The sequence below is a fragment of the Podarcis tiliguerta genome (assembly GCF_965153285.1).
Source record: "Podarcis tiliguerta genome assembly, chromosome: 16".
NCBI lineage: Eukaryota > Metazoa > Chordata > Lepidosauria > Squamata > Lacertidae > Podarcis > Podarcis tiliguerta.
The window spans coordinates 6,364,257-6,391,982 of record NC_139549.1 but is presented as its reverse complement, the minus strand read 5'-3'; the positions used below and the strand labels follow the sequence as shown (position 1 = coordinate 6,391,982).

The 27,726-nt window shown below is 45.9% G+C and overlaps 1 long non-coding RNA gene across 2 annotated transcripts; it reads right to left on the bottom strand.

The window, feature by feature from the left end:
- Positions 1-3,607: 3,607 nt before the first annotated feature.
- Positions 3,608-20,888, bottom strand: LOC310666283. Of its 2 annotated transcripts, XR_014505848.1 has the most exons (5): positions 20,093-20,888; positions 15,882-16,080; positions 6,281-6,409; positions 5,772-5,920; positions 3,608-4,270 (listed from the first exon to the last, which is right to left on the bottom strand). It is a non-coding gene; the product is annotated as an uncharacterized lncRNA (long non-coding RNA). The 2 variants fall into 2 exon arrangements; XR_014505849.1 differs by lacking the exons at positions 15,882-16,080; positions 20,093-20,888 and adding an exon at positions 12,746-14,714.
- Positions 20,889-27,726: the final 6,838 nt, after the last annotated feature.

The following is a 27,726-nucleotide window of genomic DNA, read 5'->3' as shown; positions in this document are numbered from 1 at the left end:
TGAAGCTGAAGAATATGACTTAGAGAATATGTGAGTAAAGGCTGTTCTGATAAAAGTCTGTAAAATTAAGCATGGGTTGGAGAAAGTAGATAGATAAAAGTTTTTCTCTCCAGAAGACTCAGGACACAAAACAGAAAGCATTCTTCACACAACGCACAGTGAAACTATGGAAGTGGCTCCCACAGGGGCCACAAACTTGGCCACAAATGTGGATGGATTTAAAGAAGGCTTAGACAAATTCATATGGGACACGGGTGGCGCTGTGGGTTAAAGCCTCAGCGCCTAGGACTTGCCGATCGAAAGGTCGGCGGTTCGAATCCCCGCGGCGGGGTGCGCTCCCGTTGTTCGGTCCCAGCGCCTGCCAACCTAGCAGTTCGAAAGCACCTTCGGGTGCAAGTAGATAAATAGGGACCGCTTACTGGCGGGAAGGTAAACGGCGTTTCCGTGTGCGGCTCTGGCTCGCCAGAGCAGCGATGTCACGCTGGCCACGTGACCCGGAAGTGTCTCCGGACAGCGCTGGCCCCTGGCCTCTTAAGTGAGATGGGCGCACAACCCTAGAGTCTGGCAAGACTGGCCCGAACGGGCAGGGGTACCTTTACCTTTTACCTTTAGACAAATTCATGGTGGATAATAAGGCTGTCAACAGCTAATAGTCATTCTGAGTATGTTCTACTTCCATGGCTGGAGGCAGTGATGCTTGTGAATACCACTTGGTTGAACATGCAGGCTCTTTTGTTCAGGTCCTGTTTTTGGGATTCCCACGGGCATCTGGTTGGCCACTGTGAGAACAAGATCCTGCAGATGGGCCCTTGGTCTGATCCAGCAGGCTGTTCTTACATTATGTTCATGGGGATTCCCACAGAATGTAGACAATCAGGCTGGAACTGCCATGCCTGTCTAGCCCAGGTTGCTACACTGGTCTGGTGAGTGAAAGCCTCTCTAGATGCACAGCTGAAGGATGTGGGTGGAGCACAAAAAAACAAGCCTCTCCCTGGCCTTTTCAAAAGAGCCAAAGCAAACAGGTGAGGTCTCTGTGGCAGCAGGCAATGCTGACACCTACCGATGTCTGTACAAAATAGTCCCAAGAGAATATGGTGAGAAATTGGACCAGCAGTTCAGAAGGCTCCACTCTCATGGTCACAGCCAGGCATGTCCTATTTCAGGAAGCTCCATTCAATCACCACCCCTTTCCCTGTAACATACATTCAGTATTTCATGGCAATGAACACTCACACTTTAAAATGTGGGTGCCCTTTGTGGGATCGGGTGTGGTGCTACAGTTCCCAGGGAACTTACTAGTACAGAGGGGGCTGGCTTGCCTCTCAGTGTTATTACAGTGGTACCTCGGGTTAAGTACTTATTTCATTCCGGATGTCCATTCTTAACCTGAAACTTTTCTTAACCTGAAGCACCACTTGAGCTAATGGGGCCTCCTGCTGCTGCCGCGCCGCTGCAGCACGATTTCTGTTCTCATCCTGAAGCAAAGTTCTGAACCTGAGGTACTATTTTTGGGTTAGCGGAGGCTGTAACCTGAAGCATATGTAACCTGAAGTGTATGTAACCCGAGGTACCATTGTATTTGAAGGTTCATGCCCAGCCTCAGTTCAGTGGTACCTCGGGTTACAGACGCTTTGGGTTACAGATGCTTTGGGTTACAAACTCAGCTAACCAGGAAGTGGTTGCTCCAGGTTAAGAACTTTGCCCCGGGATAAGAACAAAAAATCACACACCACTGGCACAGCAGCAGCAGGAGGCCCCATTAGGGAAAGCACGCCTCTAATTAAGAACAGTTTCAGGTTAAAAACGGACCTCCGGAACAAATTAAGTTCTTAACCCGAGGTACCACTGTAATCAAGTTTCTTGCTGGGAGGTGGGGCCAGCCCCATTCATAAATAGGGGGTGGAGCTGACAATAGCAAGGCAGTTGGCTCTGGAGATTCACCCTCCCTACCCTCCCTTTGTTTAATGCTTTCTTGTTGCAGATTAACTTTTTCTTCCTGTTTAGCAGGCGCTGCTATGGTCTTTGACTGGTTGCTGTTGAAGGACCAGGAAGAAATTTTCCTGCATTGGCAGGTTTTGTCTTCCCCGTAGCAATTTGTCACAACTTTGGTGGTTATGGCCTTGGGTGGAATCCTTTAGTCTTCCCTATATGGGGGGGGGGGTTTTGAAGTGGTGATTCACCCCCCTGCAGCGGCGATTCCAGGGTCCCCCTCTTAAAGGGGCTATATAATGGCTGTCACTGACCATACACTGAAAGGTCGTCAGTGAACTACCCTGCATGTGGGGATATGGGCTGGGCTGCCTGCTACACTTACGTCTCGCAGAGCACCCCCATATCCCATTTACCCTGATGTGCCCCAGTTCCCCCAGCTTGGGGGGGGGCTGGGGGGCTGGGAGGGATACACGCCCAAGGCCTAAGCCAAAGTCTTCCTACATTAGGAAGTTTAATAAAGTTGTGGCCTAATCTTTAATCCCATAACGTTGTCAGAGTCTTTATTCCTTTCTTATGATCCCTGGGGGCTGGGGCTGTCGTGCCTGGTCATGTAATTAAGTATGTTCAGTCCTCATTGGTTGAGTTTGGGTCCTCCCCTATCCCCATCAACCCAGGCAGCATGGCCAATGGCCTGGGATGGTGGGAGTTGGAGTCCAGAAATATCTGGAGGGCAACAGGTTGAAGAAGGATGTCCTAGGAGCATCCCTTTAAATCAACCCTTGTGCAAGATGTAGGGTACATGGTGTCCTCCAGACATTAGGAACATAGGAAATTGACTCATACCTAATCAGGCTACTGGTTCTCCAGGTCAGTATGGCCTACACTGACTGGCAGTTTCTCACCAGGGTTTCAGACCTGCCAGGAGATTCTGAAGACGTGGGACCTTCTGTATGGAAAGCAGGTGCTCTAGCACTGGGTCTTTAGGCACCCAGCTCCTATCAGCTGCAGCCGACATGATCAGGGATGATGAGACCTGGACTCCAGAAACATCTGGATGATGATGAAGAAGAAGAGTTTGGATTTGATATCCCGCCTTTCACTCCCCTTAAGGAGTCTCAAAGCGGCTAACAATCTCCTTTCCCTTCCTCCCCCACAACAAACACTCTGTGAGGTGAGTGGGGCTGAGAGACTTCAGAGAAGTGTGACTGGCCCAAGGTCACCCAGCAGCTGCATGTGGAGGAGCGGAGACGTGAACCCAGTTCCCCAGATTACGAGACTACCGCTCTTAACCACTACACCACAGTGGATGGACATAGGCTCCCCATTCCTGCCAAAAATAATAACTAGTGCTGGGTGAAACCATTGGTTCATCTAGCCCAGTACCAACTGGGAGCAGCTTTCAAAGTTTTGGGCTGGGGATCTTTCCCAGCCCTACCTGGCATCATCCAGACTGGTCCCCTAAACACATAACTACTTTCCTGCGAACAGATTTCTTTGGGTAAATGGTCACATGCTGATGTGGAAATAGGGTGGACTGAACTTAAGACTGGACAAATTATTATTGTTATTATTTAAATTTTATTTATACTTCTCAGATATATACATTTCATATACATTTTACAATCATTTTGACATTTTAAAACTTGACTTCCTTTCCCCTCTTAAATTTATTTTTAATATCTACTGCATATCCAAATTATCTTACCTTACACATTTATTTATCTTCTTTAAATATATACGCTTATACGTAACTGCAGGTTATTACAATAATCCTGCCAGTGTTTTTATCTGTTTACAATTTATCTGTAAATATTCAATAAACAATTTCATTCTTTTATAAAAAGTTTGTCATCTTGATTTCTTGTTCTACCGGCAAGTTTCGCCATTTCTGCATATTCCATAAGTTTTTGTATCCGTTCTTCTTCTTTATATTCTTGGGCAAGTGGCATTCTTGCCGGTGTGGTTGCATACATGAATAAGTTTCTATACAATTTAGGTAGCTCTATCCCTATAATTCCCAAGAGAAAGGCTTCTGGTGTTATTTACTTCATTTTATTTTTACAAACATCATTTTAGACATCCTTTTCATTTCATTGTATATCATTTCCCAGTAAGCCTTAACCTTACTACAAGACCACCTGGACAAATTATAAACAGGGAGAAAGCCAAATGGAAAGGTCCAGTCAACTCTAAATTTATGTGTGCCAATGAGCAAACTCCCTTTGCTGGAAATCTTGGTGTTGCATAGCTTTAAAAGGCATCTGAAGCACTTGTAAATGTTTCCAAAGCACACATCGCATCCACATTCCAATTACTGCCAGGGGTTTATGAGCGGCTCCTAAAAGTGTTTTAAAATCATTAGTTTGGTTGGATATCCTCACAGAAAGCAGGTCACCAAATGGTCCCTGTCACACATGACTTCGATTGCAAGGAGATGCCCATTTATCCACTGAAGGCAGTGGCGTAGCGTGGGTTGTCAGCACCCGGGGCAAGGCAAGTAATTTGCGCCCCCTAACCCTAACCCCCAGATGTTGCGCCCGGTGCGGCCGGGCCCCCCTGCACCCCCCACGCTATGCCACTGACTGAAGGGGACACATTCTTAGGAAGGGTTTAATCCAGGGGTCGGCAAAGTTTTCGTGGCTTGGGCCGGTTCACGGTCCCACAGATGCTGCGGTGGGCCAGAGTACGCACGCACACATGTGCAAACACTATTTTCGGCGCTCCTTCCAGCACAGAGGAGGCGTGCAGAGCTTCCCATTGGCTGCAGGAGCTTCCTGCAGCCAATGGGAAGCTGGCCAACATCATGGAAGGCGGTCCCCACTCTGCTCTGTGCCAGTTTAGTGCAGCGCATGGGAGCCAACCGACCGGGCAGTGGGGGTCCCTGAGCAGGCAGCAGGGGTCCATGGGCCGCTTGTGGCCCATGGGCCTTAGGTATCCGACCCCTGATCTAATCTGAATACAGGACAGGGATGACGACAACGACACATATGGGAAATTGCATGTGAAAATGCATATCGTCGTAAAAATAACATACAGAAAGGCATCATATCAAGGGAAATAACTTGCGTAAAATCACATACAAAAGTATGTATAGTTCTATGACTGTGAGTTGTTTTAGAATGTTTTTAACACTGTGCTGTGTCTTAGTCAGTGGCGTAGCATGGGGGGTGCAGGGGGAGCCGGGCGCAACATCTGGGGGGGGGCGCTCACACTCGCAGCTCTCTGCCCCTACCTGGCTCACTCACTCTCTCTCACTGCAGTGCTGGCTGTGCGAATCCGATCCGAGCCGCTGGGTCGCCGCCCACTGTGGAGGGGAGAGTGCCAGGCGTGCGGTGCGGTGTGGAGAGAGAGCGAGGGACTATCTGGGGGAGGGACAGTGCAGCGGGGGGGGCGCAAATTACTTGCCTTGCCCCGGGTGCTGACAACCCACGCTACGCCACTGATCTTAGTTGTTGTATCCCGCCCTGGGTGAGGAGTTGGAAAATGCACACTAAATGCTTTTTCGTGATGGTGCTCTTTTTATGTTTACTCTTAAAAGATTGCAAAACCAGTACAGAACTGTGCTAATCGCAGATGGAACTGAAAGATATGCCTATACGAAAGAGAGGAAAAGGTTGCAGGCTCTGTACAAGCCTCCTTTTGAAGCCCATAAAATAGTGACTGTATTCTATAAAACATCTTCCCTAAAAGAAAAATCAAAGGAACTACTGTGCTTTGCTAAACGGGCGTCACATTTTTATAGGGGGCTGTGTGCTTGAATGCAACGCAAGCCCCAAATCATAGGCCAGAAAAAGAAAAGATGCTAGTAAGCGTATTTTTAGAGAATCTGTAATTAGTACTTCAAGTCCCCAAAGGTGGCTCAGGCTGGCCTTGGCTTTAACTGAGAAAGCATATATATAACTGCTCCAGCTTTCACATTGATCTCAGAAGATACGCTCACCGTGTTCTACCAAGAGAACAAGGTAAGTGCATTCTGGTGGTGGGAGACCTGGAAGAGGTGCTGAGGTTGGAAACAAAATTAATTGAGGGTTTGGAGCCCCTAACCTACAAGGGAAGGATAAATTGTGTGGGGATGTTTTGTAGTATGGGGCACACAGAGAGAGACAGCGCTGCTGGAGCAGACCAATGGTCAATCTAGTCCAGCATCTTCTTCTCACAGTGGCCAACCAGATACCCCAATGAGAACCTGCAAGCAGGACCTAAGCACAAGAGCACTCCTGCTTCCTCTGGCTTCCAGCGACTGATATTGATAAGCATTACTGCCTCCAGCCATGCATGGTTACAATGCATGGAGCATGCTGAGAGGCAGAGCATAGCCATCATAGCTAGTAACCATTGATAGCCTTACCCTCCATGAAACTGTCCAGTCTTCCTTTAAAGTCATCCTCTTTGGGGAGTGAGTTCTATAGCTTAACTATGCATTGCATGAAGAGGTCCTTTCTTTTATCTGTCTCAAATCTTCCAGCATTCCTGAATTCTAATGTTATGAGAGAGAGAGAGAGAGAGAGAGAGAGAGAGAGAGAGAGAGACTTTTCTTTATCCACTTTCTCCATACCATGTCTAAACTTCTATAAAGTCACCTATTTCTTGCCTTTAGAGTGCCAAATACTACAACCGTTCCTCATAGAGCTGTTCTATTCCATCACATTAGTCATTTGAGTTGCTATTTTCTGAACCTCCATCTACTTCTGGGTACAGTGGTACCTTGGGTTACATACGCTTTAGGTTACAGAGTCCGCTAACCCAGAAATATTACCTCGGGTTAGGAACTTTGCTTCAGGATGAGAACAGAAATTGTGCAGTGACGGCACAGTGGCAGCAGGAGGCCCCATTAGCTAAAGTGGTGCTTCAGGTTAAGAACAGTTTCAGGTTAAGAACAGACCTCCAGAACGAATTAAGTTCTTAACCTGAGGTACCACTGTACTTGGTGATGTGGAGACAGTCAGAGGAGGGATGTTGCTGTCATGATCTGCTTGTGGGCTTTGCACTCGTTGGCCACTGTTTTAAGAAAGGGTAATTGACTAGTAATTATTCTGATCCATCAGTGGTCTTCTTGGGTCTTTTGATGGGTCCGTCAGCAGCAGTGGCGTAGCGTGGGTTGTCAGCACCCGGGCAAGGCAAGTAATTTGCGCCCCCTAACCTGGGGCAAGGCAAGTAACTTGCGCCCCCCCCCCTGCACTGTCCCTCCCCCAGATAGTCCCTCGCTCTCTCTCCGCACCGCACCACATGCCTGGCACCCTCCCCTCCACAGTGGGCAGCGACCCGGCGGCTCGGATCGGATTCGCACAGCCAGCACTGCAGTGAGAGAGAGTGAGTGAGCCAGGTAGGGGCAGAGAGCTGCGAGTGCGAGCGCCCCCCCCCCAGATGTTGCGCCCGGTGCGGCCGCCCCCCCTACACCCCCCACGCTACACCACTGGTCAGCAGTTCTTAGCCACAGCAGCTAAAGGGAGCCCACAAATTCAGAGCCAGCCTTCTTGTAAACATCAGGTGTCAGGGACATAGGAGAGAGGAAGGTTGTTGCCTTAATTCGTTGTGGGTTTCCTATGGACATCTAGTTGGGTATTGTGGGGAAGAGGATGCTGAACTGGATGAACCTGGGCTCTCGTCCAGCAGAACTCTCCTTGGGTTACTTTGTGTTCTTAAATTGCCTAATGTGAATGATGATGATGATATTGTGAAAGTGACTCCCCTGCATTAATGTCATTGAGAAAATCCTTGTTCGTTATCTGAAAAGCCTATCTCTATTCATCCTTGATCTGCTGCTTTGAGCGTGACACCCATGGTCCCTTTACTTTCTTTCAGCTGTGTTGGGTACTGGGCATGCAGATAGACCTGAGATGAGTTTGGGCATTGGTACAGTGACCACTGCCGTTGTGACATCACCAGCGACAAATTAGTGCAATGAAAAGCAGTGACATTTGATATCTTTCACACAGATCCTTGGGAGCAGCCTTTGCTCCTGAGGTCCAGAGATGATTGGAAGAGAAGCCAGGATCAAGGTGGGGCTCAAGACAGGATCATTGGAGGCATCACTTCCAGATGCCTTGGGACCAATGCAGGTTTCTTCTGTGTGTTCAGTGGGATCAGGGTTATGCATGGACAGCCTCGGTCCTGTATACCTGAAGAAGCGTCTCCACTCCCATCGTTCAGCCCGGACACTGAGATCCACTGCCCAGGGCCTTCTGGTGGTTCCCTCATTGCAAGAAGTGAGGTTACAGGGAACCAGACAGTGGGCCTTCCTGGTAGTGGCGCCCGCCGTGCGGAACGCCCTCCCTTCAGATGTGAAGGAAATAAGCAGCTATCCTATCTTTAAAAGACACCTGAAGGCAGCCCTATTTAGGGAAGTTTTAATATTTAATGCTCTATTGTTTTTAACACTCTATTGGGAGCCACCCAGAGTGGCTGGGGAAACTCAGCCAGATGGGCGGGGTATAAATAATAAATTATTATTATTATTATTATTATTATTATTATTATTATTATTATTATTATGGAGCCCCAAGCCATTTCCCTTGCAGAGGTTCCTTGAAGGTGTGGAACAGTCAATTTCCTAATGCTTGGACAGTGTTGGTTCACAGCTTTGACCCTTTATCCCAAAATATTTCCTTCCAGTATCCCCAGCATTGCAGAATCATGTCCTTCTACAGCCACCATTGCAGGATCCAGCACAGCTTCCCAACTTCAGGGCCGTGTGTCAACCCAGGACCTCAGTGCTTTGCGATGAAACATTCAACATGCATCAAGAACCACCCACCCTTTGCAGCAAGGTGCCCGGAACCCTGTGATCTGAAGTGCAAGATTCAGTGTCCCGAACCGTGCACCCCAAAATCCCCGGTGCCTGCCGAGGCCAAGTGTGCTGAGGTTTGCGACGCTGCACGCGCTGAGAAAAGTTCGTCCCCGCGCATGTCCCCAAGCACCAAACCCTGTCATGAGACCTGCAACACTAAAGATCCTCTGCAGCACCACCCTGAGAGATGCAACCTGCCGGGTCCTTTTCCAGGTCCTTTTCCGGGTCCATTTCCTATGCTCATGCAGTCAGGAATGCCCAAGCACCCCATGTCGTGTGGTCCAAACTTCGGAGCGCAACGCGGCTTCCCCTCCTCCTCCAGATGCTTCCCACCTCGTAATATGTACCAGTACACAGCCTCCAAAACCTATAAATCATGCTATGCTAAGTAGGGATCCGTGCAGACACTATCTGGGAGGAAACTCAACATCTTGATCTAAGCCCTTGTTTGCAAGTAGAATAGCCCGGGGTGGGTGGGGAATCATTTTGTAGTAAGAGTGCATTAGAACACGACATCAGGCCCTGTAGTCTATCAGTTCTAATAGACATTCAGAGCTCTTTCCATACCCTCAAATTATGTAAGTTGTGTGCATTTGGTGGGGAAAGTTGGCTTGTGGTAGCACACTCCACTCCTGACATATACCTAAACATTTGTCAGTGTGGGAAGAACCGTGCATATGCAGCCTCTTCCATGCAACCCAGAATCATGATCCATGCAATCTTGAACCCTGGCCTTATAATCTAGAACCCTGATCCACATGATCTGGAACTCTGGGAAGGCAGGTTCTCATTGACCTAGAGAGGGACCAGTATATTTCAAGCTCTTCAAATAGGGGTTCTACTCAGACTGTAAAATCAATGGGTGTATGTTGGAGGGGTGAGTCAGGCCTCTACCCAAACCACGTGTATTCAGCTTGAACATCTGGAAAGCCTTTGAGGTTTCTAATGAAATTCCTATTGTCTTTAGCTATATGGTAGAAAGGGGTAGAAATGTAGGTAGAAAGGGGAAAGTGTTCTTCTAGTTTTATAATCGTAGCTACAGAAGCTTCGAACAACAAATCCTATGCATTCATTCATACACCCAAACACACTAAAACTATGGATGGGGGCGGTTTTTTTGGTCAGAAAGGAAAGGAACAGCTTTGCTATGTACAAAAATGAAGCTGTCATTCTATTCACATTTACCCGGGAGGAAGTCCCCATGGAACAGAGTGGAACTTATTTATGAGTAAAAATGCATAGCATTGTTCTGCTAATAGCTGTTTCTAAAGCATAGCATTTTTTAGATATAAAAATATGCCTCTCAAAGCTTTGCTCAAAGTTCTTCTCAAACCCTTGCCTGCCACCAGTTGCTTTGCCCAAAATGGATGCTAGTTTTGTTTACAGTCTCCTTCATATGGTCCAAAAATGGCTCCAGGACCTCCTTTTTCTTGGATCAGTTCCCATGTGGATTAAAATGCTATGTTGCCTTACAGTTTCCATTTGTTGGTTGATTTATTAAATACTTCTGCGTTGCTCCCTTTGTCCAAAAGGAGCAGTTATGATCATTTACAGGTCTTAACGGTTCAGGGCACAGAGGAGGCTCAAAGCTGACTTTAAGAGATCTCAACGATCTCATGGCTGAAAACTTGCACCACTTAAAACAGTAATGACTTCCCCCAAAGAATCCTGGGAACTGTCATTTGTTAAGGGTACTGAGAGCTGTTATGAAATCCCTGTTCCCTTCATAGAGCTACAATTTTCAGAGTGGCTTAGCAGTTGACACCTCTTCCCGTGGAACTTCAGATTGCTTACACAGGGTGTAAAGCACATGGCTTCAGGGTTTTATTTTAAGTGTGGGGTGCCTGGTGGGGATTTGTGCAGCTGGAAAACATGCTTTTAACAAACCCTGAGCCCAAAGGCCACACCTTTGGGCAACCAAAATGGTCAAAGGCCTGGAAACGATGCCTTATGAGGAACGGCTAAGGCTAAGGGAGCTGGGCATGTTTAGCCTGGAGAAGAGGAGGTTAAGGGGTGATATGATAGCCATGTTCAAATATATGAAGGGATGTCACATAGAGGAGGGAGAAAGGTTGGTTTCTGCTGCTCCAGAGAAGCGGACACGGAGCAATGGATCCAAACTACAAGAAAGAAGATTCCACCTAAACATTAGGAAGAACTTCCTGACAGTAAGAGCTGTTTGACAGTGGAATTTGCTGCCAAGGAGTGTGGTGGAGTCTCCTTCTTTGGAGGTCTTTAAGCAGAGGCTTGACAACCATATGTCAGGAGTGCTCTGATGGTGGTTCCTGCTTGGCAGGGGGTTGGACTCGATGGCCCTTGTAGTCTCTTCCAACTCTATGATTCTATGATTCTATGATTCTACCTGGTCCAGGGATGTTGGGAGTTGTAGTCTGAGAAAGTTCTTGGACTCCAGACTCCAGATCCCCCTAGCCAGTGTTGGCCAATGGTCAAGGATGATGTGAGTTCAGGCCCAGAAACATCTTGGAGGAACAGAGATTTCCTATTCCTGCTGCAGAGGAATATTTTAGAAGTGCTGATCTCTGTGCTGGAGCCTGAGTGTTGGGATCCTTAGCTCAGGGGTGAAGAGCTTGTTGCCCAACAGAGGATGTTGGACTCAGCATCCAGCATGGCTAGTGGTCAGGGATGTAATGGAACCAGCTGGAAAGGAGGGATTGGTTAAATGTTTTGTTGATTTATTTTTAAGAGTTTTTATTTGCTACAACAGGGATGCGGGTGGCGCTGTGGTCTCGGTCACTGAGCCTCTTGGGCTTGCCGATCGAAAGGTCGGCGGTTTGAATCCCTGCGACAGGGTAAGCTCCTGTTGCTCGGTCCCATGTCCTGCCAACCTAGCAGTTTGAAAGCACATCAAAGTGCAAGTAGATAAATAGGTATCGCTGCGTCGGGAAGGTAAATGGCGTTTCCATGCGCTGCTCTGGTTTTGCCAGAAGTGGCTTAGTCATGTTGGCCACATGACCCAGAAAAACTGTCTGCAGACAAACACTGGCTCCCTCGGCCTGTAAAGCGAGATGAGCGCCGCAACCCCAGAGTCATCTGAAACTGGACTTAACTGCCAGAGGTCCTTTACCTTTACCTTTTTTTTATTTGCTACAACATTGTTGTTTTTAAAAATACATTTTATAATTTAAAATAATAGTTTACAGTCTAATAGACACAGTACAAAAGAGCGTGAGGGGAATAAAGTAACCCAAGTAAAAATTATTATACATCAGCCCTTTCTGTACTGGGTGGATACCAACGATTATTTAATTGTGCGTCCCCCATTGCAACACTGCTAGCTGCTGTTCTTTTTGTTACAGCCTGAGTTTTCAGCCCTCGCAATCAGGTTTCGTTGCCAAGAGGGTGGAGTATAATGAATGTAGGGGTGTTTGCATATAGGATTTATTCAGGTGTGTGTATGCAGAGTCAAAACTTTCTACAACTCAGGGCTCAACACATTGGATCAGGAGAGCCCTACTGGATCAAGCCAAAGGGGATCTAGTGACCAGCTATCAGCCTACCAGATTCCTTAAGAAAGCCCATAAGCAGAGCACAATGTCAACAGACGTCCTCTTTGCCTACCCCCAACATCAGAGATATGCTCTCTCCACCAATGGAGATTCTGTTCCTACCATGGCTAATAAGGACAAGAACCATATGCAATTTGGAAGGATTTGACAGAAGATATGGGTGGCACTCAGTGCCGGATTTACATATAAGCTAAACAAGCTATAGCTTAGAAACCCACTCTTTTGTCCCCCCCCCCCCCAAAAAAAAATAAAAAAAAAAATAAGAGGGGAAAAACTGGTTGTACATTTCCAAAATATAAGATGAAAAACAAATAAAATAAAAGCTACATGCAGCAACAGTGTTTTGTGTGTTGTGTAGGCTCCTATTTGTTATGTGCAAATAAATGGCTTTAGATACCTGTTAGGTTCATAAATTACCATATAGCATATATTCAACACAAAAAACAGTGACAATTTATTGTTGACAAAGGACAGCTGGACATATAAAGGGTCCCATTACCTTCAGCAGCTTAGGGCTTCATCAAACCTAAATCCAGCGCTGGTGGCACTCATATCTGTCGTATGACGAAGACAAAGTTCATAAACATTTTCTTAATCATTAGATAAGGAGTTTGTTGGGTGTGTGTGTGGAGGAGGAATCAAAACCTCCTGAAATACAAAACCCTGCTATGACCGATACAGGCTTGTGCACATAAAGGAACAAATATGCAATCTAAATGGGCTTTATACAGAGACATATGGAGTTTCCATGAAAATGAATGTAAGCTTTAAAATATATGACAAAATACAAAACCTAGTAGGCAACCAGTTTCAAAATCATCAATCAAATGCAATCTATAAAAGGGATTTAAAGAACAGATTCACTGAGCAAAGGTCAAATTTTGAAGCTGGTTTATGTGAAAGTGATGTGAAATGAATTTCTATAATGTATAAATTGTTGCTACCATAGGAAACAAAGGGTGAGATGGTCAAAACAGCAATGATTAAGTGGGCAAAGAGTGTTGGAAACAAGGGTGGTCCTTCTGATGTCATTGAATTACATTACTCATCATCCCCAGCCAAAGTGACCAATTGTGGGAGTCCACCAACATTTGGGAGTTCCCCAACCCTGAACATGAAGTTCCAAGTGAGAACAAACACTGCCCTCTTGTGGTTAATTTTTTTGGGACAGACAGGAGCCATTCTCTTCTGGACTGGACATATTTAAGTAGCGCCCATCTTTCCAAGCCACAAGAAATCCCCAATACCAGCCTATTCAAATTCATTTTAAGCATTTGAGAAATGTATCTCAGAACCAAAATATATAAATATGACCTGCAGGTACAAAAAAAGTTGCTTGTTGTAGTTAGGTGATAAACAATTGCCCAGTGCTATTATTCCAGATTTTGCCCAATTAATCGTATGGCTTGAAATTCTACCTAAAGTATTAGTTATTTTTATTAATTTGAGTATTGGTGCTACAGGTGTACTAATAAACAGTAAAAAAAAAAAATCATTGATGTATAAAACTAATTTAAATTCTGCTTGCTTGTGACCATAATCAAATTTCTGCCAATGTGGTGTAGTGGTTCAGAGTGGTAGACTTGTAATCTGGTGAACTAGGTTCGCTTCCCCACTCCTCCTCATGCAGCTGCTGGGTGACCTTGGGCCAGTCACACTTCTCTGAAGTCTCTCAGCCCCACTCACCTCACAGAATGTTTGTTGTGGGGGAGGGAGGGAAAGGAGAATGTTAGCCGCTTTGAGACTCCTTCAGGTAGTGATAAAGCGGGATATTAAATTCAAACTCTTCTTCTTCTACATAAGAACATAAGACGATTCTGCTGGATCAGCTCAATGGCTCCTTCAGTCCAGCATCCTGTTCTCACAGTGGCCAATCAGATATTTATTTTATTTAATTATTTATTGAATTTATATACCACCCTATACCTGGAGGTCTCAGGGTGGCTCACAGAAAAGATCACAATATATAAAATCAAAATAAAAACAATACCCCCCCACCTAAAGAGCCACATTTTAAAAGGGTATAGGATGTCAACTAGGTCAACCAAAGGCCTGGTTAAAAAGGAACGTTTTTGCCTGACGTCTAAAGGTGTATAATGAAGGAGCCAGGGGAACTTCCCTGAGGAGAACATTCCACAGATGGGGAGCCACTGCAGAGAAGGCCCCGTTCTCGAGTTGCCACCCTCCAGACCTCTCAAGGAGGAGACACATGAAGAAGGGCCTCAGAAGATGATCTCAAGGTCTTGGTAGGTTCATATGGAAAGAGGCGGTCCTTGAGGCATTGCGGTCCTGAGCCGTTTAAGGCTTTATAGGTCAAAACCAGCACTTGGAATTGGGCCCGTAAACTAATTGGTAGCCAGTGCAGTTGGAGCAGGATCAGTGCAATATGCTCAAACCGTCTTGCTCCGTTGAGCAACCAAGCCGCTGAATTCTGCACCAGCTGAAGTTTCTGAACCATCTTCAGAGGCAGCCCTATGTAAAATGCATTGCAGTAATCTAACCTTGAGGTTACCAGAGCATAGACAACAATAGTGGACACGGGTAGTAGATACCCATGGAAAACCCACCAGCAGGATTCAAGCACAAGAGCAACTCCCCCCTCCCGCAGTTTCCAGTAACTGGAATTCAGAAGCTTTGCTGAATTTTGTCTGATAATCACGTGCCAATGGTTTCAAACACAAATCAGACATTGGATTCCAGCAGAAAACAAGCACAGCTCTTATTGTGGCTTCTTCCTGCTTCTACCCCTGTCTCACATACTTTGCTCTCCCTTTGTCTTACTCTCCACCAGCCAGGTGTGTGTGGGGGGGTACCCATGAAAAGGGCCCACCCATTTGCCCTCTGGCACAAGGCTTTGCTATACGAATGAGCATGCTGTGACCCATAACATCACCAATAAGCTGGTCTAGATACTTCAACAATTGAATCCCCCCAACTCAGAAGGCTAGATATAGATGATATTGATAGATATTGATTCAGGTAGGTAGCCGTGTTGGTCTGACACAGTCGAAATAATAAATAAACAAACAAATAAATAAATTGTCCGGTAGAACCTTATAGACCAACTAAGTTTGTTCTGGTATAAGCTTCTGTGTGCATGCACCCACACGAAAGCTGATATCAGAACAAACTTAGTTGGTCTATAACAGGGATGTCCAACAAGTCAACTGCAAGGTTTTGGTAGATCATAGTTGATCTCTGGCTCCCTTTCCCTAGCGTCGCTAAAACTGACTAAAACTAACCCCTCGCCCTGCCCTTCATTGTTGTTTGATCTCTGGAAGGGAAGACAGAGCTTTCTCTGTGCTGCTGTTTTCATCCACAGCGATCTTTTTTGTGAAGGGCTTTCCTTTCCTCAAAAAAGCTCAGCCATTTTGAGCTGAACCCCCCAGAAATGGGAGTAGATCACTGCCAGTTTTTAATTCTGAAAGTAGATCACAGCCTCGTGAGAGCTGGCCACCCCTGGTCTATAAGGTGCTGCTGGACAATTTTTTTAGAGATAGATATAGCAGTGCTTTTTTTCTTTAAAAAATGTTTAGGGGTACTCTCATTTTGACTCAAGAAAACCACCATTTTATAGTTCAAATCGGGGAAAATAAATACAGTATATGGGAAAAAGTACAAAGAACATGCCTTACCTCATATTACGCAGTTGACAGCTCACCGTAACTTCCACATTGGCACAAGGTTGTGCGCACTAACTTCTTCCCGATTCCTCTGTAAAACACCACACATCCACATTCCACACTGCTTCACACATTAAACGCTAGCTTCTGTCTGAGACTCAGGAAATGAGGCTGCCATTGGGGGTAGCAGCAGAACTGACTATTCACTGTGCTAGAGAAGAAATGAAAAAATGTTTGGGGGTATGCGTACCCCTGCGTACCCCCAGGGAAAAAAGCACTGGATATAGATATGGTAAATATAGTTACAGATATGTGACAAAACTGTATACAAAGATCTGTGTTTAGGAGAAATTTGTGATAAAATGTTGATTGATTTTTCATGAGGACTTTTTTTTTTAATGCAAACTAGTGTTGAAATGTAGATGACTTAATTTAAGCATGGAAAACTGAGGAACTTGCCAGAAACTGAAATTGACATATCCCTGCAGCCCCGCCTGCTCTCCAAGGCATTGCAGAACAGCGGGTCAGCACTCCTAAAATGAGGAAATCTGTTCTCTTTGGGAGGAGTATGAAAAGGGAACATATTAATGTAAGTCACGGAGGTGCTGAGGCAGGGAATGAACGTCGGGTGGGTGGGGACCAGCCCTGATGATAGGGAAGGGAGTTGACCTTTGTGAGCTTATCACTTGGCAATTAGTGTAAGGAAAGTCACCACCCATCTGATTCTCATTTATGGCTTAGGTGAGAGTCTGGGGTGGGCCCCCTTTTGCTGGGCGAGTTCCATAGTAATCCCAATCTACTCCCTTTTCTTACAGCTGTGTTTACCAAAATACTTGAGAACACTTTTTATAAAAAAACACAACAATCTTTATTAAACATTTTTCACAAAATTATACGACAATATCCTACATTACAATTTGTATCCCATCCCATATAGCAAAAAATTTAAAATACAAGAAATTTTAAAAAGACCTAAAATAGACTTCCAATTGTTCTCCAAAAAAACCTAAATTACACTTGTTATATTACACAGTATCATATTATCATATTATCTTCTTAAGTCTTTTGGAAAAAGAAAAAAAGAGAGAAATTAAATAGAAACATTAAATTTACATTAAATTATCTTTACATTGCAAGACTCATTCAAGATCTGCCAGGAGGGTTTTGCTGTCATAGTAATTTTTCAGATATTCCTTGAATATAATCCATTCTTGGTTTACTTTTTGTGTTGAATACCCTCTTACCCTCCCTGTCATTTTTTGCCCTTTGCAGATATTCTAACAGTGTAACCTGCCATTCTTGATTTTGTAGGTGTAATTTCATTTTTCCAATACGTTGCTTAGGTGAGCGTCAGAGTATGGGTTGGGCCTCCTTTTGCTGGGTGATTTCCATAATCATCCCAACCTACTCCCTTTTCTTACAGGTGTGTTTACCAAATTACTTGAGAACACATTTTTGCATTATCAGCAAAGCAAGTACCACCACACAAAGACCTGGCTCTGAGACTTCTCTCAAAAACTCAAGAGACCAGCTCTGTCCACCTCTGAAGCCCAGAGCCTTCTCCAAATCCTGTGAACGGTTTGGAGTCCAGGGTGCCTCCAGGCTAGGGATAAGAAGGATCTGTCAATTCTCATTTTTCCAATCTTCAATTCAGTTCTGAAGCTATTTGAGATTTAATTGTTAATCCTCGTGAAAATTCACCAGCAAATTTCACATAATAAACATACTTAAACTAAGGTTACCAGATTTTTTTCAGTGAATCCGGGGACATTTTTCAACTTCAGTAGGAATGATAGGATTTTGTCAGGGGACTGATTTGTAAATCCTGGGACTGTCCCCAGGAAACGTCTGGTAACGTTAACTTAAACATACATAAACATTTCTGGAAAGATGAGTTGGTTGGAGACCTCCGCTGCAAAATTTGAAAAATTGGGCCATTTGGAGGAAGGTTGTATTTTGGTTCTCATGTTGTTGTGGAAAATGCAAATTTAATAGCTCATCTTTAGACGTGATCTGAATTGAATTTCTCACCAAACCCTACTGCAGACTGTATTTTTCAGGAGAGATTCAATCACACACTGGAACTTTCATATTCTCCCCAACTGTGATTTCCAGCAACTGGTGCTCAGACACATTATGTCTTGGACTGTAGAGGCAGAGCGCAGCCATTGTGGCTGGTAGTCAAGGGTAGCCTTATTTGAATTTGTCAAATCCTCTTTTAAAACCATTAAAGTTGCTGGCCATCACTCCCTCCTTCCATAGTTCAATATATGCAAATGACAGAAACACCTCTCCTGTGTTCTGGAAATGACCCATAATGACTTGGGGGGGGGGTGTTTAAAAGTACTTTCCAAACAACAACAACAAACAGAGTCCTTTTTGTTGGGGATAATTCAGACTGAAATTCCCAGGGGTCAAAAAAGGTTATTTATGCATGCCGCTACTGCGGCCCGTGTTCTGTTAGCCCAAAAATGGAAAACGAGCGAGGTCCCAACTAAAGAAGAATGGGAACTTAAGTTGACAGAATATGCACAGCTTGCAGACTTAATATGTAGAATAAGAGAACAAGAAGAACTTAACGTTTAAAGAAGATTGGAAAACGTTTATTGAATACATAGGAGGGAAATTGTGTACAGCTGAAAACGCTGGCAGCTTTAAGATAAATTCAACAGTGTAAACAAGTTTTGATGAATGCAATAATGGAATACTGAATGGTATAGTTTTTGTGAATATGCAGTGATTTATGATATGAAGCCTGGAAAGAGAAGTCACTGATATCTTAAGGATGTAAAATGAGCATTTTAACTTGTAAAACAGAAAATTTAATAAAGCCACTTCCGAACTAGAGAGGAGGTGGAGTTGCGGGCTTCACGTCCCCTCCACGTGCATGGGGGCTGGCCCTCAACCTCCGCATGATTGAGGGAATCCCCGGTCGCATCATCCCCTGGCCAGCCAATCGGCTGGCCTGGGGGAGTGGCCTGGGCTATTTAGCTCTGGCGCAGCCAGGGATCTCCCTCTTTTGCCACTTCAGCTTCTCTGGTTTCCCACCCTCCCACCCTTTAAGGTTTTCCTTTGACCTTGCTATGGACCTCAGTTGGTCGCCATTAAGGGGCCTGGTAGGATTTTTTCCACTTTGCGAATTGGCAACAGCCACTTGGTTTTTCGCCTACCTCGTAGCAAATCGGCACAACTTCCTTGGATTGGTAGTTAGGCATTGGTATTAGTATTGTTATGTAGATGGAAGAGGGGTGGAAGAGCCATCACCTCCCCCGCATATAGAAGGGTAGTCCGATAAAGGATTCCAGGGGGCGTGGCCCTGTCTGAAGCCTATGGAGGTGAGGGCCTAAGGCACGCCCAGGAGCGGTGACCCCGGGGGAGTTCCTAGTTGATGTGCATCAGCAGGACTCCCCCTACTGGTGATTAACCCTTCCCAGACTTCAAGCAATCAGGCTGAAGCCAGATAATCGGTTAGGACCAATGCCTAAGCCAATACCACTCATCACCTGTAACCAATAAAGTTGTAGCCATTTTTTGCCCATTAACCTAAATAATTGTGTCATGTGTCTTTATTTACATCGGGGGAAGGCGGGAACTCGCCACGATATATATATATATATATATGCAGGTTTTGGTGTCCTCGGGTGTCTTCCCGTGTAAAAGTTGGGGTGTCTAGGCGACGTTTCGACGAGGTCTATGCAGGTTTTGGTGTCCTCGGGTGTCTTCCCGTGTAAAAGTTGGGGTGTCTAGGCGACGTTTCGACGAGGTCTCACTCGTCATCTTCAGGCTGGTGCTTTCGGCTTCTTGTTACTGGAACAGAGCAGGATCTCAGTGTTTGAGTTCCTATAAATACTGTTGAGGAGGTGTGGTGTATAGCCTCCAATGTTCTGGGCAGAGAGGAGGTTCCCAGGCTAGTGTGCCTTTTCTTCTTTTGTTCCTTAATTACTTGAGGGATATCTTGAGTGATTTCTTGAGTGATTATTTCTGTGCCCTCAAATTTTGGGCTCACCCAGGGCACCACATTATGAAAGATTAGCAAGTCTACCCCTGACAGGTGCTTGTCAAATAAATTTGCAAAAATATATACTGTGTATCTACGGGTACCCTACTCCTAAGTTTGCATAAATAACTCCCTTATTTCTGGATAGCCCTTTCTTGCTTCCAAAATGATTGGCACTCATCCATCAGAGCGCACTATTATGGGACTGTATGTGTTTAAGGCTTACCTAGCACCGCCACCATCACCTTGAGAGAAACAGGTGAGCGTCCACTCTGATTTATTCACTGACAGATCAGACAACATTCACTGTTTAATCAGCACTCATCGTCATTTGTTTGCATGAAGGTGAAACTGCATTTGCATCAAGCAAGCATCTCCCCACATGTTCTGGGGCATTTCCCTATCATTTTCCTGATAGCAAGAAGTCGCTGTCTGTTGGGGAAGCAGGTTTGTTGTGCAAGATGCCTAATTATCCATTATAATGGCGTAACCTGGATCTGCCGACACTTGTGATTGAAAACCACCTGGAAATAGGGACAGACTGGAGGTTCCCTGATTTGACTGGTGGCAGCTGACCTGATTTCTTTCTCAACACTGCAAACCAAATCTCTGTAGCCCATTTAACAGCAGGAAATAATAGGCAGCAACATAATAATAATAGTAATCAACCAAACCCAAAAGGCGAGACTTCGTTATTGGAGACACATCCCTGCCGCTGGTTCTCCTCTTTAAGGTCTGTAAACACATTCAGTAAACAAATGGAAATATTTAAGCCCCTGAATCTCAAGTGGTCCCATTCTTCTAGGTCAGTTTCTGAATAATTCTATAAGATCTATCATCTATCTATCATCTACCATATTGGCCCGAATATAAGCCATACCTGCAAATAAGCTATACCTTTAAAATTCAAGGAGGAAAAAAGAAAAAGGCAATCTCCAAATATAAGCCGCTCCCTTAAAATTGGAGAGAAAAAGAAAAAAAAAATTAGATTCAGGGAATAAAATAGTGATTTTATTTTAACATTTACCATATAAGCCTTTGATCTTGCAAACCCGCAAAAGTTACAGTATGTACAATCGCTAAAATTGCAAATCGGCAAGAAAACTTTTTTCTTTGTTCCATTTTACCGTATGCCTGTTTCAGCAACAATATCATAAAAGCCATAGTACGTGAATTTAAGCTGCATTTTGACTTTTCGCGGTCGGAATTTTTTTTTTTTTTTTTTTGGGGGGGGGAGTGTGGCTTATATTCAGGCCAATACAGTATCTATCTAAACCTATCTTAAGAAGAGCCCGTTGCATCAGGCCCATGGCCCAGTGGCGTAGCATGGGTTGTCAGCACCAGGGACAAGGCAAGTAATTTGCACCCCCTAACCCGTGGATTTGCGCCCCCTAACCCTAACCCCCAGATGTTGCGCCCGGTGCGGCCAGCCCCCCCTGCACCCCCCAGGCTATGCCACTGCCATGGCCTGTCTAGTCTTGCATCCTGTTCTCACAGTGGTCAACAAGACATGCCAATGGGAAGCGTTAGCTGCTTTGAGATTCCTTAGGGTAGTGATAAAGCCGGATATTAAATCCAAACTCCTCCTCTCCCTTCCTCCCCAAGCAAGGATGGCGAGACTGCAGCTGAGTGAGCACACTTCACTGCTGCAGCGACACAGATGGCCCAGATCACTTCGCCTGTCTCTGTCCGGACGAGACCCCCACCTGCCTCTCGTGCCGCCCCCATCGCGCCCAGCTGCCCAGCCCCACACCATGATACAGTGGTACCCCGCAAGACGAATGCCTCGGAAGACGAAAAACTCGCAAGACAAAAGGGTTTTTCGTTTTCTGAGGTGCTTCGCAAGACGAATTTCCCTAAGGGCTTGCTTCGCTAGACAAAACGGCCTTGCCTCTCGTGTCATGGCGACGCGCACTGCACGCATGCACGCTCACTTCCCCGCTCCTCCGGCTCCCTCCCACCTTCCCGCTGACGGTTAGTGCCTCGCGCCGCTGCCCACCCCCCTCGCGCGCTCCCCTCAGAGAGCCGTTGCCACCAGCGCCTCTCTCTCCCTCAGGTGAAGAGGATGGTGGCGGTTCCGCAGAGTCGCGCTCCTGAGCCCCGCCGCCCTCCAGCAGCCGCGTCGCACGGTGGCCACAACGCGCGAGTGAGTCTGAGGTACCGGCTGCGGCAGCTGTCCTGCTTCTCCCCGCCGTTGTCAGTGTTTAAATGCAGTGGTGCTTCGCAAGACAAAAAAACTCATAGAATGAAAAAACTCGCGGAACGAATTAATTTCGTCTTGCGAGGCACCACTGTACTGCTGTGGGAGTCGATGCTCGGCCGCCCGCGAGGGTGGGAGCAGCCTTTCCTAGAAAAGGTCAACATCTTTGGGGTCCCCCCCTTAAAAAAGGTCGACAACGGGATCTTTGCACCATGGCGTCGGATATGCTTAAGACGGCCCTGGTAGGGGCGGACGCAGTGTCTCCTTTTTCCTCTACCCCCATCCAACTGGGCTTTAAAAAAAAAAACCTCCCCAATTAAACATTAACTCTGTCCCCAAATTGATTCTGTCCCAAATACAAGGGAGGAGATAGCCAGCAAAATGAGTTAGCCAGTGAAAAGCAGGGAGGGGCCAGAATTTTCAAAGCTAAGGAAGGGAAATGTGACCAGCAGGCTGAGAAAGAACATGATGCCTTTGCACATTTCACCACCAGGGGACAGCAGCAGCCTGTCATTTTAGAGCACTACCTCATCACCACATCCCTTGTCATGTTGTCAGGACTTCACGAAGCAAAGCAGCCAAGAGGATTCTGCCATCTGGTGGTCTGAGATAGAGTTGCTTCCTCCGGACAATATCACTATCTTATTAATGATTACAGAACCGGGATGGCAGACCTATCGGGGTGTGCACCAGCCACAGCATTTGGTTTGTGCTCCAGTTTTGTAGCTTCTAAAGCAGGCTGATTAAGCTCAGACTAATTGGGGGGCTGCTTTTTTTCAACTTGAGACTCCACTTCTTTTGCCCACGCCTCTAAGAAGAGGAAGAAGAAGAGTTTCGATTTGATATCCCGCCTTTCACTCCCCTTCAGGAGTCTCAAAGCGGCTAACATTCTCCTTTCCCTTCCTCCCCCACAACAAACACTCTGTGAGGTGAGTGGGGCTGAGAGACTTCAGAGAAGTGTGACTGGCCCAAGGTCACCCAGCAGCTGCATGTGGAGGAGCGGAGACGCGAACCTGGTTCCCCAGATTATGAGACTACCGCTCTTAACCACTACACCACACTGGCTCTCTACGTTCTAACTGTTAAGAACGTAAAAAGAGTCTGCTGGATAGATTAGGCCAATGACTCATCAATTCCAGCATCCTGTTCTCACAGGGGCCAACCAGATGCGTCAAAGGGAAGCCCTTCAAGCAGGACCTGAGCACAAGAGCACTCTCACGACTTCTGATTCACTACTTCTGTCTCCAGTGGATGTGAAAGCAGGACTTTTTTTCAGCCGGAATTCACCATAACTCAGTTCTGGCACCTCTTCGGTAGGCGCCATTGCCATTATAAAAGAACAAGCAAGACATTCTTGGTTAGTTCCTGAACTTTTTTCTCTAGAAAAATAGGTAGGGGTGTGGGTGTGTGCGTGCGTGCGCGCACATTATTAAATTTTCTGCTTTACAATTTGGAATACAGTGGTGCCTCGCAAGACGAAAAGAATCCATTCCGCGAGTCTCTTCGTCTTGCGGTTTTTTCCGTCTTGCGAAGCAAGCCCATTAGCGGATTAGCGCTATTAGCGCTATTAGCGGTTTAGCGGCTATTAGCGGCTATTAAAGGCTTAAGGGATTAGCGGATTAGCTGCTAAAAGGCTATTAGCGGCTATTAAAGGTTTAAGGGATTAGCAGATTAGCTGCTAAAAGGCTATTAGCGGCTTAGATCAGCTGATAAGCGGCTTAGATCAGCTGATAAGCGGCTTAGCGAACAGCTGTTAAGTGGCTTAGCGAACAGCTGTTAAGCGGCTTAGGGGCTTGGGGGAAAGGGGGGGGGGAAACCCCAGGAATCGCAAGACATTTTCGTCTTACGAAGCAAGCCCATAGCAAATTCGTTTTGTGAAGCACCTCCAAAACGGAAAACCCTTTCGTCTAGCGGGTTTTCCGTCTTGCAAGGCATTCGTCTTGCGGGGCACCACTGTACTCATTTAGACATCCTTAAAATATCAACGACTTCCCTTCTTCTCTTTCCATGGTTCATTTTAGATTCAGGTAGGTAGCCGTGTTGGTCTGATGAAATTGAAATAAGTTAAAAAATTGTCCAGTGGCACCTTAGGTAAAGGTAAAGGGACCCCTGACCATTAGGTCCAGTCGTGGCTGACTCTGGGGCTGTGGCGCTCATCTCGCTTTATTGGCTGAGGGAGCCGGCATACAGCTTCTGGGTCCTGTGGCCAGCATGACTGAGCCGCTTCTGGTGAACCAGAGCAGCGCACAGAAACGTCGTTTACCTTTCCACCAGAGCGGTACCTATTTATCTACTTGCACTTTGACTTTTGCTTTAGGTTGGCAGGAGCAGGGACCGAGCAATGGGAGCTCACCCCATCACAGGGATTCAAACCGCCGACCTTCTGATCAGCAAGTCCTAGGCTCTGTGGTTTAACTCACAGCGCCACCCGCACCTTAGAGACCAACTAAGTTTGTTCTGGGTATAAGCTTTCATGTGCATGTATCTGAAGAAGTGCGCATACAAACAAAAGCTTATACCCAGAACAAGCTTAGTTGGTCTCCAAGGTGCTGTTGGACAATTTTTTAATTTTTCAATTTATTTCGACATGGTTCATTTTGCATATTGTAAATCTCTGCATATTTTGCAAAAACTAAACCATTCAGTATTCCATTATTACATCCATCAAAACTTATTTACACTGTTGAATTTATCTTAATGCTGCCAATATTTTCAAGTGTACACAATTGGCCCCCATGAATTCAATAAACGTTTTCCAATCTTCTTTAAACATGTGTTCTTCTTGTTCTCTTATTCTATACAGTAGGTTGAGTCTGCAAGCTGCGCATATCCGAAAAATAGTACTGTTTGGAACATAAAGACATCATGACTAGTAATCACTGATTGCCTGATCCTCCATGACTTTGTCTAAACTTCATTTAAAGCCATCCTATTTGGAAATCGATACTCAGCTATAACTTGTCCACGGGCAGCACTGTTTCCACTACGTGAGGAATAGCTCATAAAGGATTGAGCAGGTGATAACATAGCAACTAAGTATATGGCAACGGAGTAACAAATAGATAAAGGGGTGGACCAACATTCCTGAGAGCAGGGATCAACTCGTGCCAAAAATGTCTTCCAGTACCTATCACTGGAAGTGGGCAGAAATTTATGGATTTATTTGATTTCGTTGATGAATAGCAATTTCATAAAGCAATTTCACACATTCCCCTCAAAATTCCTACTCAGTTGACAGAAAAGGGTGACTAGCAAAGAACCCAACTGTAGAGGAAGGAAGGAAGGAAGGAAGGAAGGAAGGAAGGAAGGAAGGAAGGAAGGAAGGAAGGAGAGAGGGCACTGAAAAGAGAAGATAGAAGGAGAGGGCCTGGTGCTGGCCTAAATAGCCACCTTGCCATCCCATTTTAATTGGGCACTCCTGCCCACATGCTTATAAAAACCCTTTCCTTGGAAAAGAACAACTCATAAAGGTAAAGGACCCCTGACAGTTAAGTCCAGTCACAGACGACTCTGGGGTTGTGGCGCTCATTTCGCTTTACAGGCCGAGGGAGCCGGTGGTGGTCCACAGAGTTTTTCCAGGTCATGGGGCCAGCATGACTAAGCTGCCCAAAAAACCAGAGCAGCGCACGGAAATGCCGTTTACCTTCCCGCCAGAGATACCTATTTATCTACTTGTACTTTTTGGCGCGCTTTCGAACTGCTAGGTTGGCAAGAGCTGGGACTGAGCAATGGGAGCTCACCCCGTCGCGGGGATTCGAACCGCCGACCTTCTGATCGGCAAGCCCAAGAGGCTCTGTGGTTTAGACCACAGCACCATCCGCTCCCAAAGGTGGGTATCTGTGGTAATTCACCATCATTGAAAGGGGTAAGCAGAATTGTCAGAGAGGATGGGAGAAGAAGAAGAAGAAGAAGAAGAAGAAGAAGAAGAAGAAGAAGAAGAAGAAGAAGAAGAAGAAGAAGAAAAGTTTGGATTTGATATCCCGCCTTTCACTCCCTTTTAAGGAGTCTCAAAGCAGCTAACATTCTCCTTTCCCTTCCTTCCCCACAACAAACACTCTGTGAGGTGAGTGGGGCTGAGAGACTTCAAAGAAGTGTGACTGGCCCAAGGTCACCCAGCAGCTGCATGTGGACGAGCGGAGACATGAACCTGGTTCCCCAGATTACGAGACTACTGCTCTTAACCACTACACCACACTGGCTCTCGATACATCACTCTCTAGAACATGGGTAGGCAAACTAAGGCCCGGGGATCAGATCCAGCCCAATCACCTTCTAAATCCAGCCCACAAATGGTCCTGGAATCAGCATGTTTTTACATGAGTAGAATGTGTCCTTTTATTTAAAATGCATCTCTGGGTTATTTGTGGGCCACAGGAATCTGTGTCCCTCCCCCCCCCCCAAAAAAAGTCTGGCCCCCCACAAGGTCTGAGGGACAGTGGACCAGCCCCCTGCTGAAAAAGTTTGCTGACCCCTGCTCTAGAAGGCCAAAGGTTCCAAGCTCCTGTTCTAGACATATGTCCCAACCAATCTGGGATCACACCTTAAATATGTTTACAGAGGTGGAAAGCAGGAATGGGCAGCCTGTGACCATCCATGCTTGTTGGACCCCAGCTCCCTTCAGCCTCAGCAACCAGCACGACCAATGGTCCTGGTAGGGCAGGGTGGTTTTGTTGTTGCTGAATCAAACCCTGACACACACCTTGGCTATGAACAACTGGGTCCTAAATATATCTTTTCCACTACTTTTTTTGATTTTTATTAATATTATTATTAATGGGCCGTTTGGCAGAGTGACTCAGGTTGTTTTCTGGCTGCTGCCAAATGCTTCATGGGCGTGGGAAGGTGCAAACTGAAGAGGGAAGGTTAAAATTGCAGGTTGGGTGTAATTGCTCTGTGCCAAGAACCATGACTACGGGAGTAACTCAGAAGAGGAGTTAGCATCTTGCAACATTCTCTTGTCCCAGGGATGATGTAGGGGAGAGAAGGAAGTTGTGTGACATTCTTGGTGGTGCTGGTGTGGTTTCCCTCACCATTTCTAGCTGACATGGGCTTGAAAATGGGTCACTCTGGAACATGAAATTGGAATTGGAATTGGGAGGGAATGAAAGAAAGCAATGTAATTGGCTATAGCCACCTACCCTTTTGTGAGTTTCCACCACTTTTCACAGTCATGTGGTTGGAGAAGTGAAGATTTAAAATGTGGTTATGGGAGGAGAGAGGATCCCACATAAAGGTTGCCTGCTAGTCTCCTTCTCCCTCTTTCCTCACCGCCAGACTTTTTTTTACAGCTCTGGATCATTCTAGCTGGACCTGATCCGACCTGGGGTGACCTGAGGCCTCCTGAACCACATTTGGTCAAGTTCCAAGTTGACCCTAATTGGCCCAATGCAGTTCAGGATTCAGAATCCAGTTGGATCTGGTTAGATCCAGTGCACAGCTTTAATATAAAGATGAAAACTGTGAAAAATGGTTTTGGAAAAATGGAGCTCACCCACGACCCAAACAAATTCTACTCTACCACTGGCCCGATGGAGGGCTCTGTTGAGTAACTGACCTCATTGGTTGGGTGCCCAAACCAGGTGAGCGTGATGGAAATTGAAGATAGGTATGTAAACAGAGGGAGATGCCTCCGGAAACAGGCGGTGGTGAATCAGGTGGAG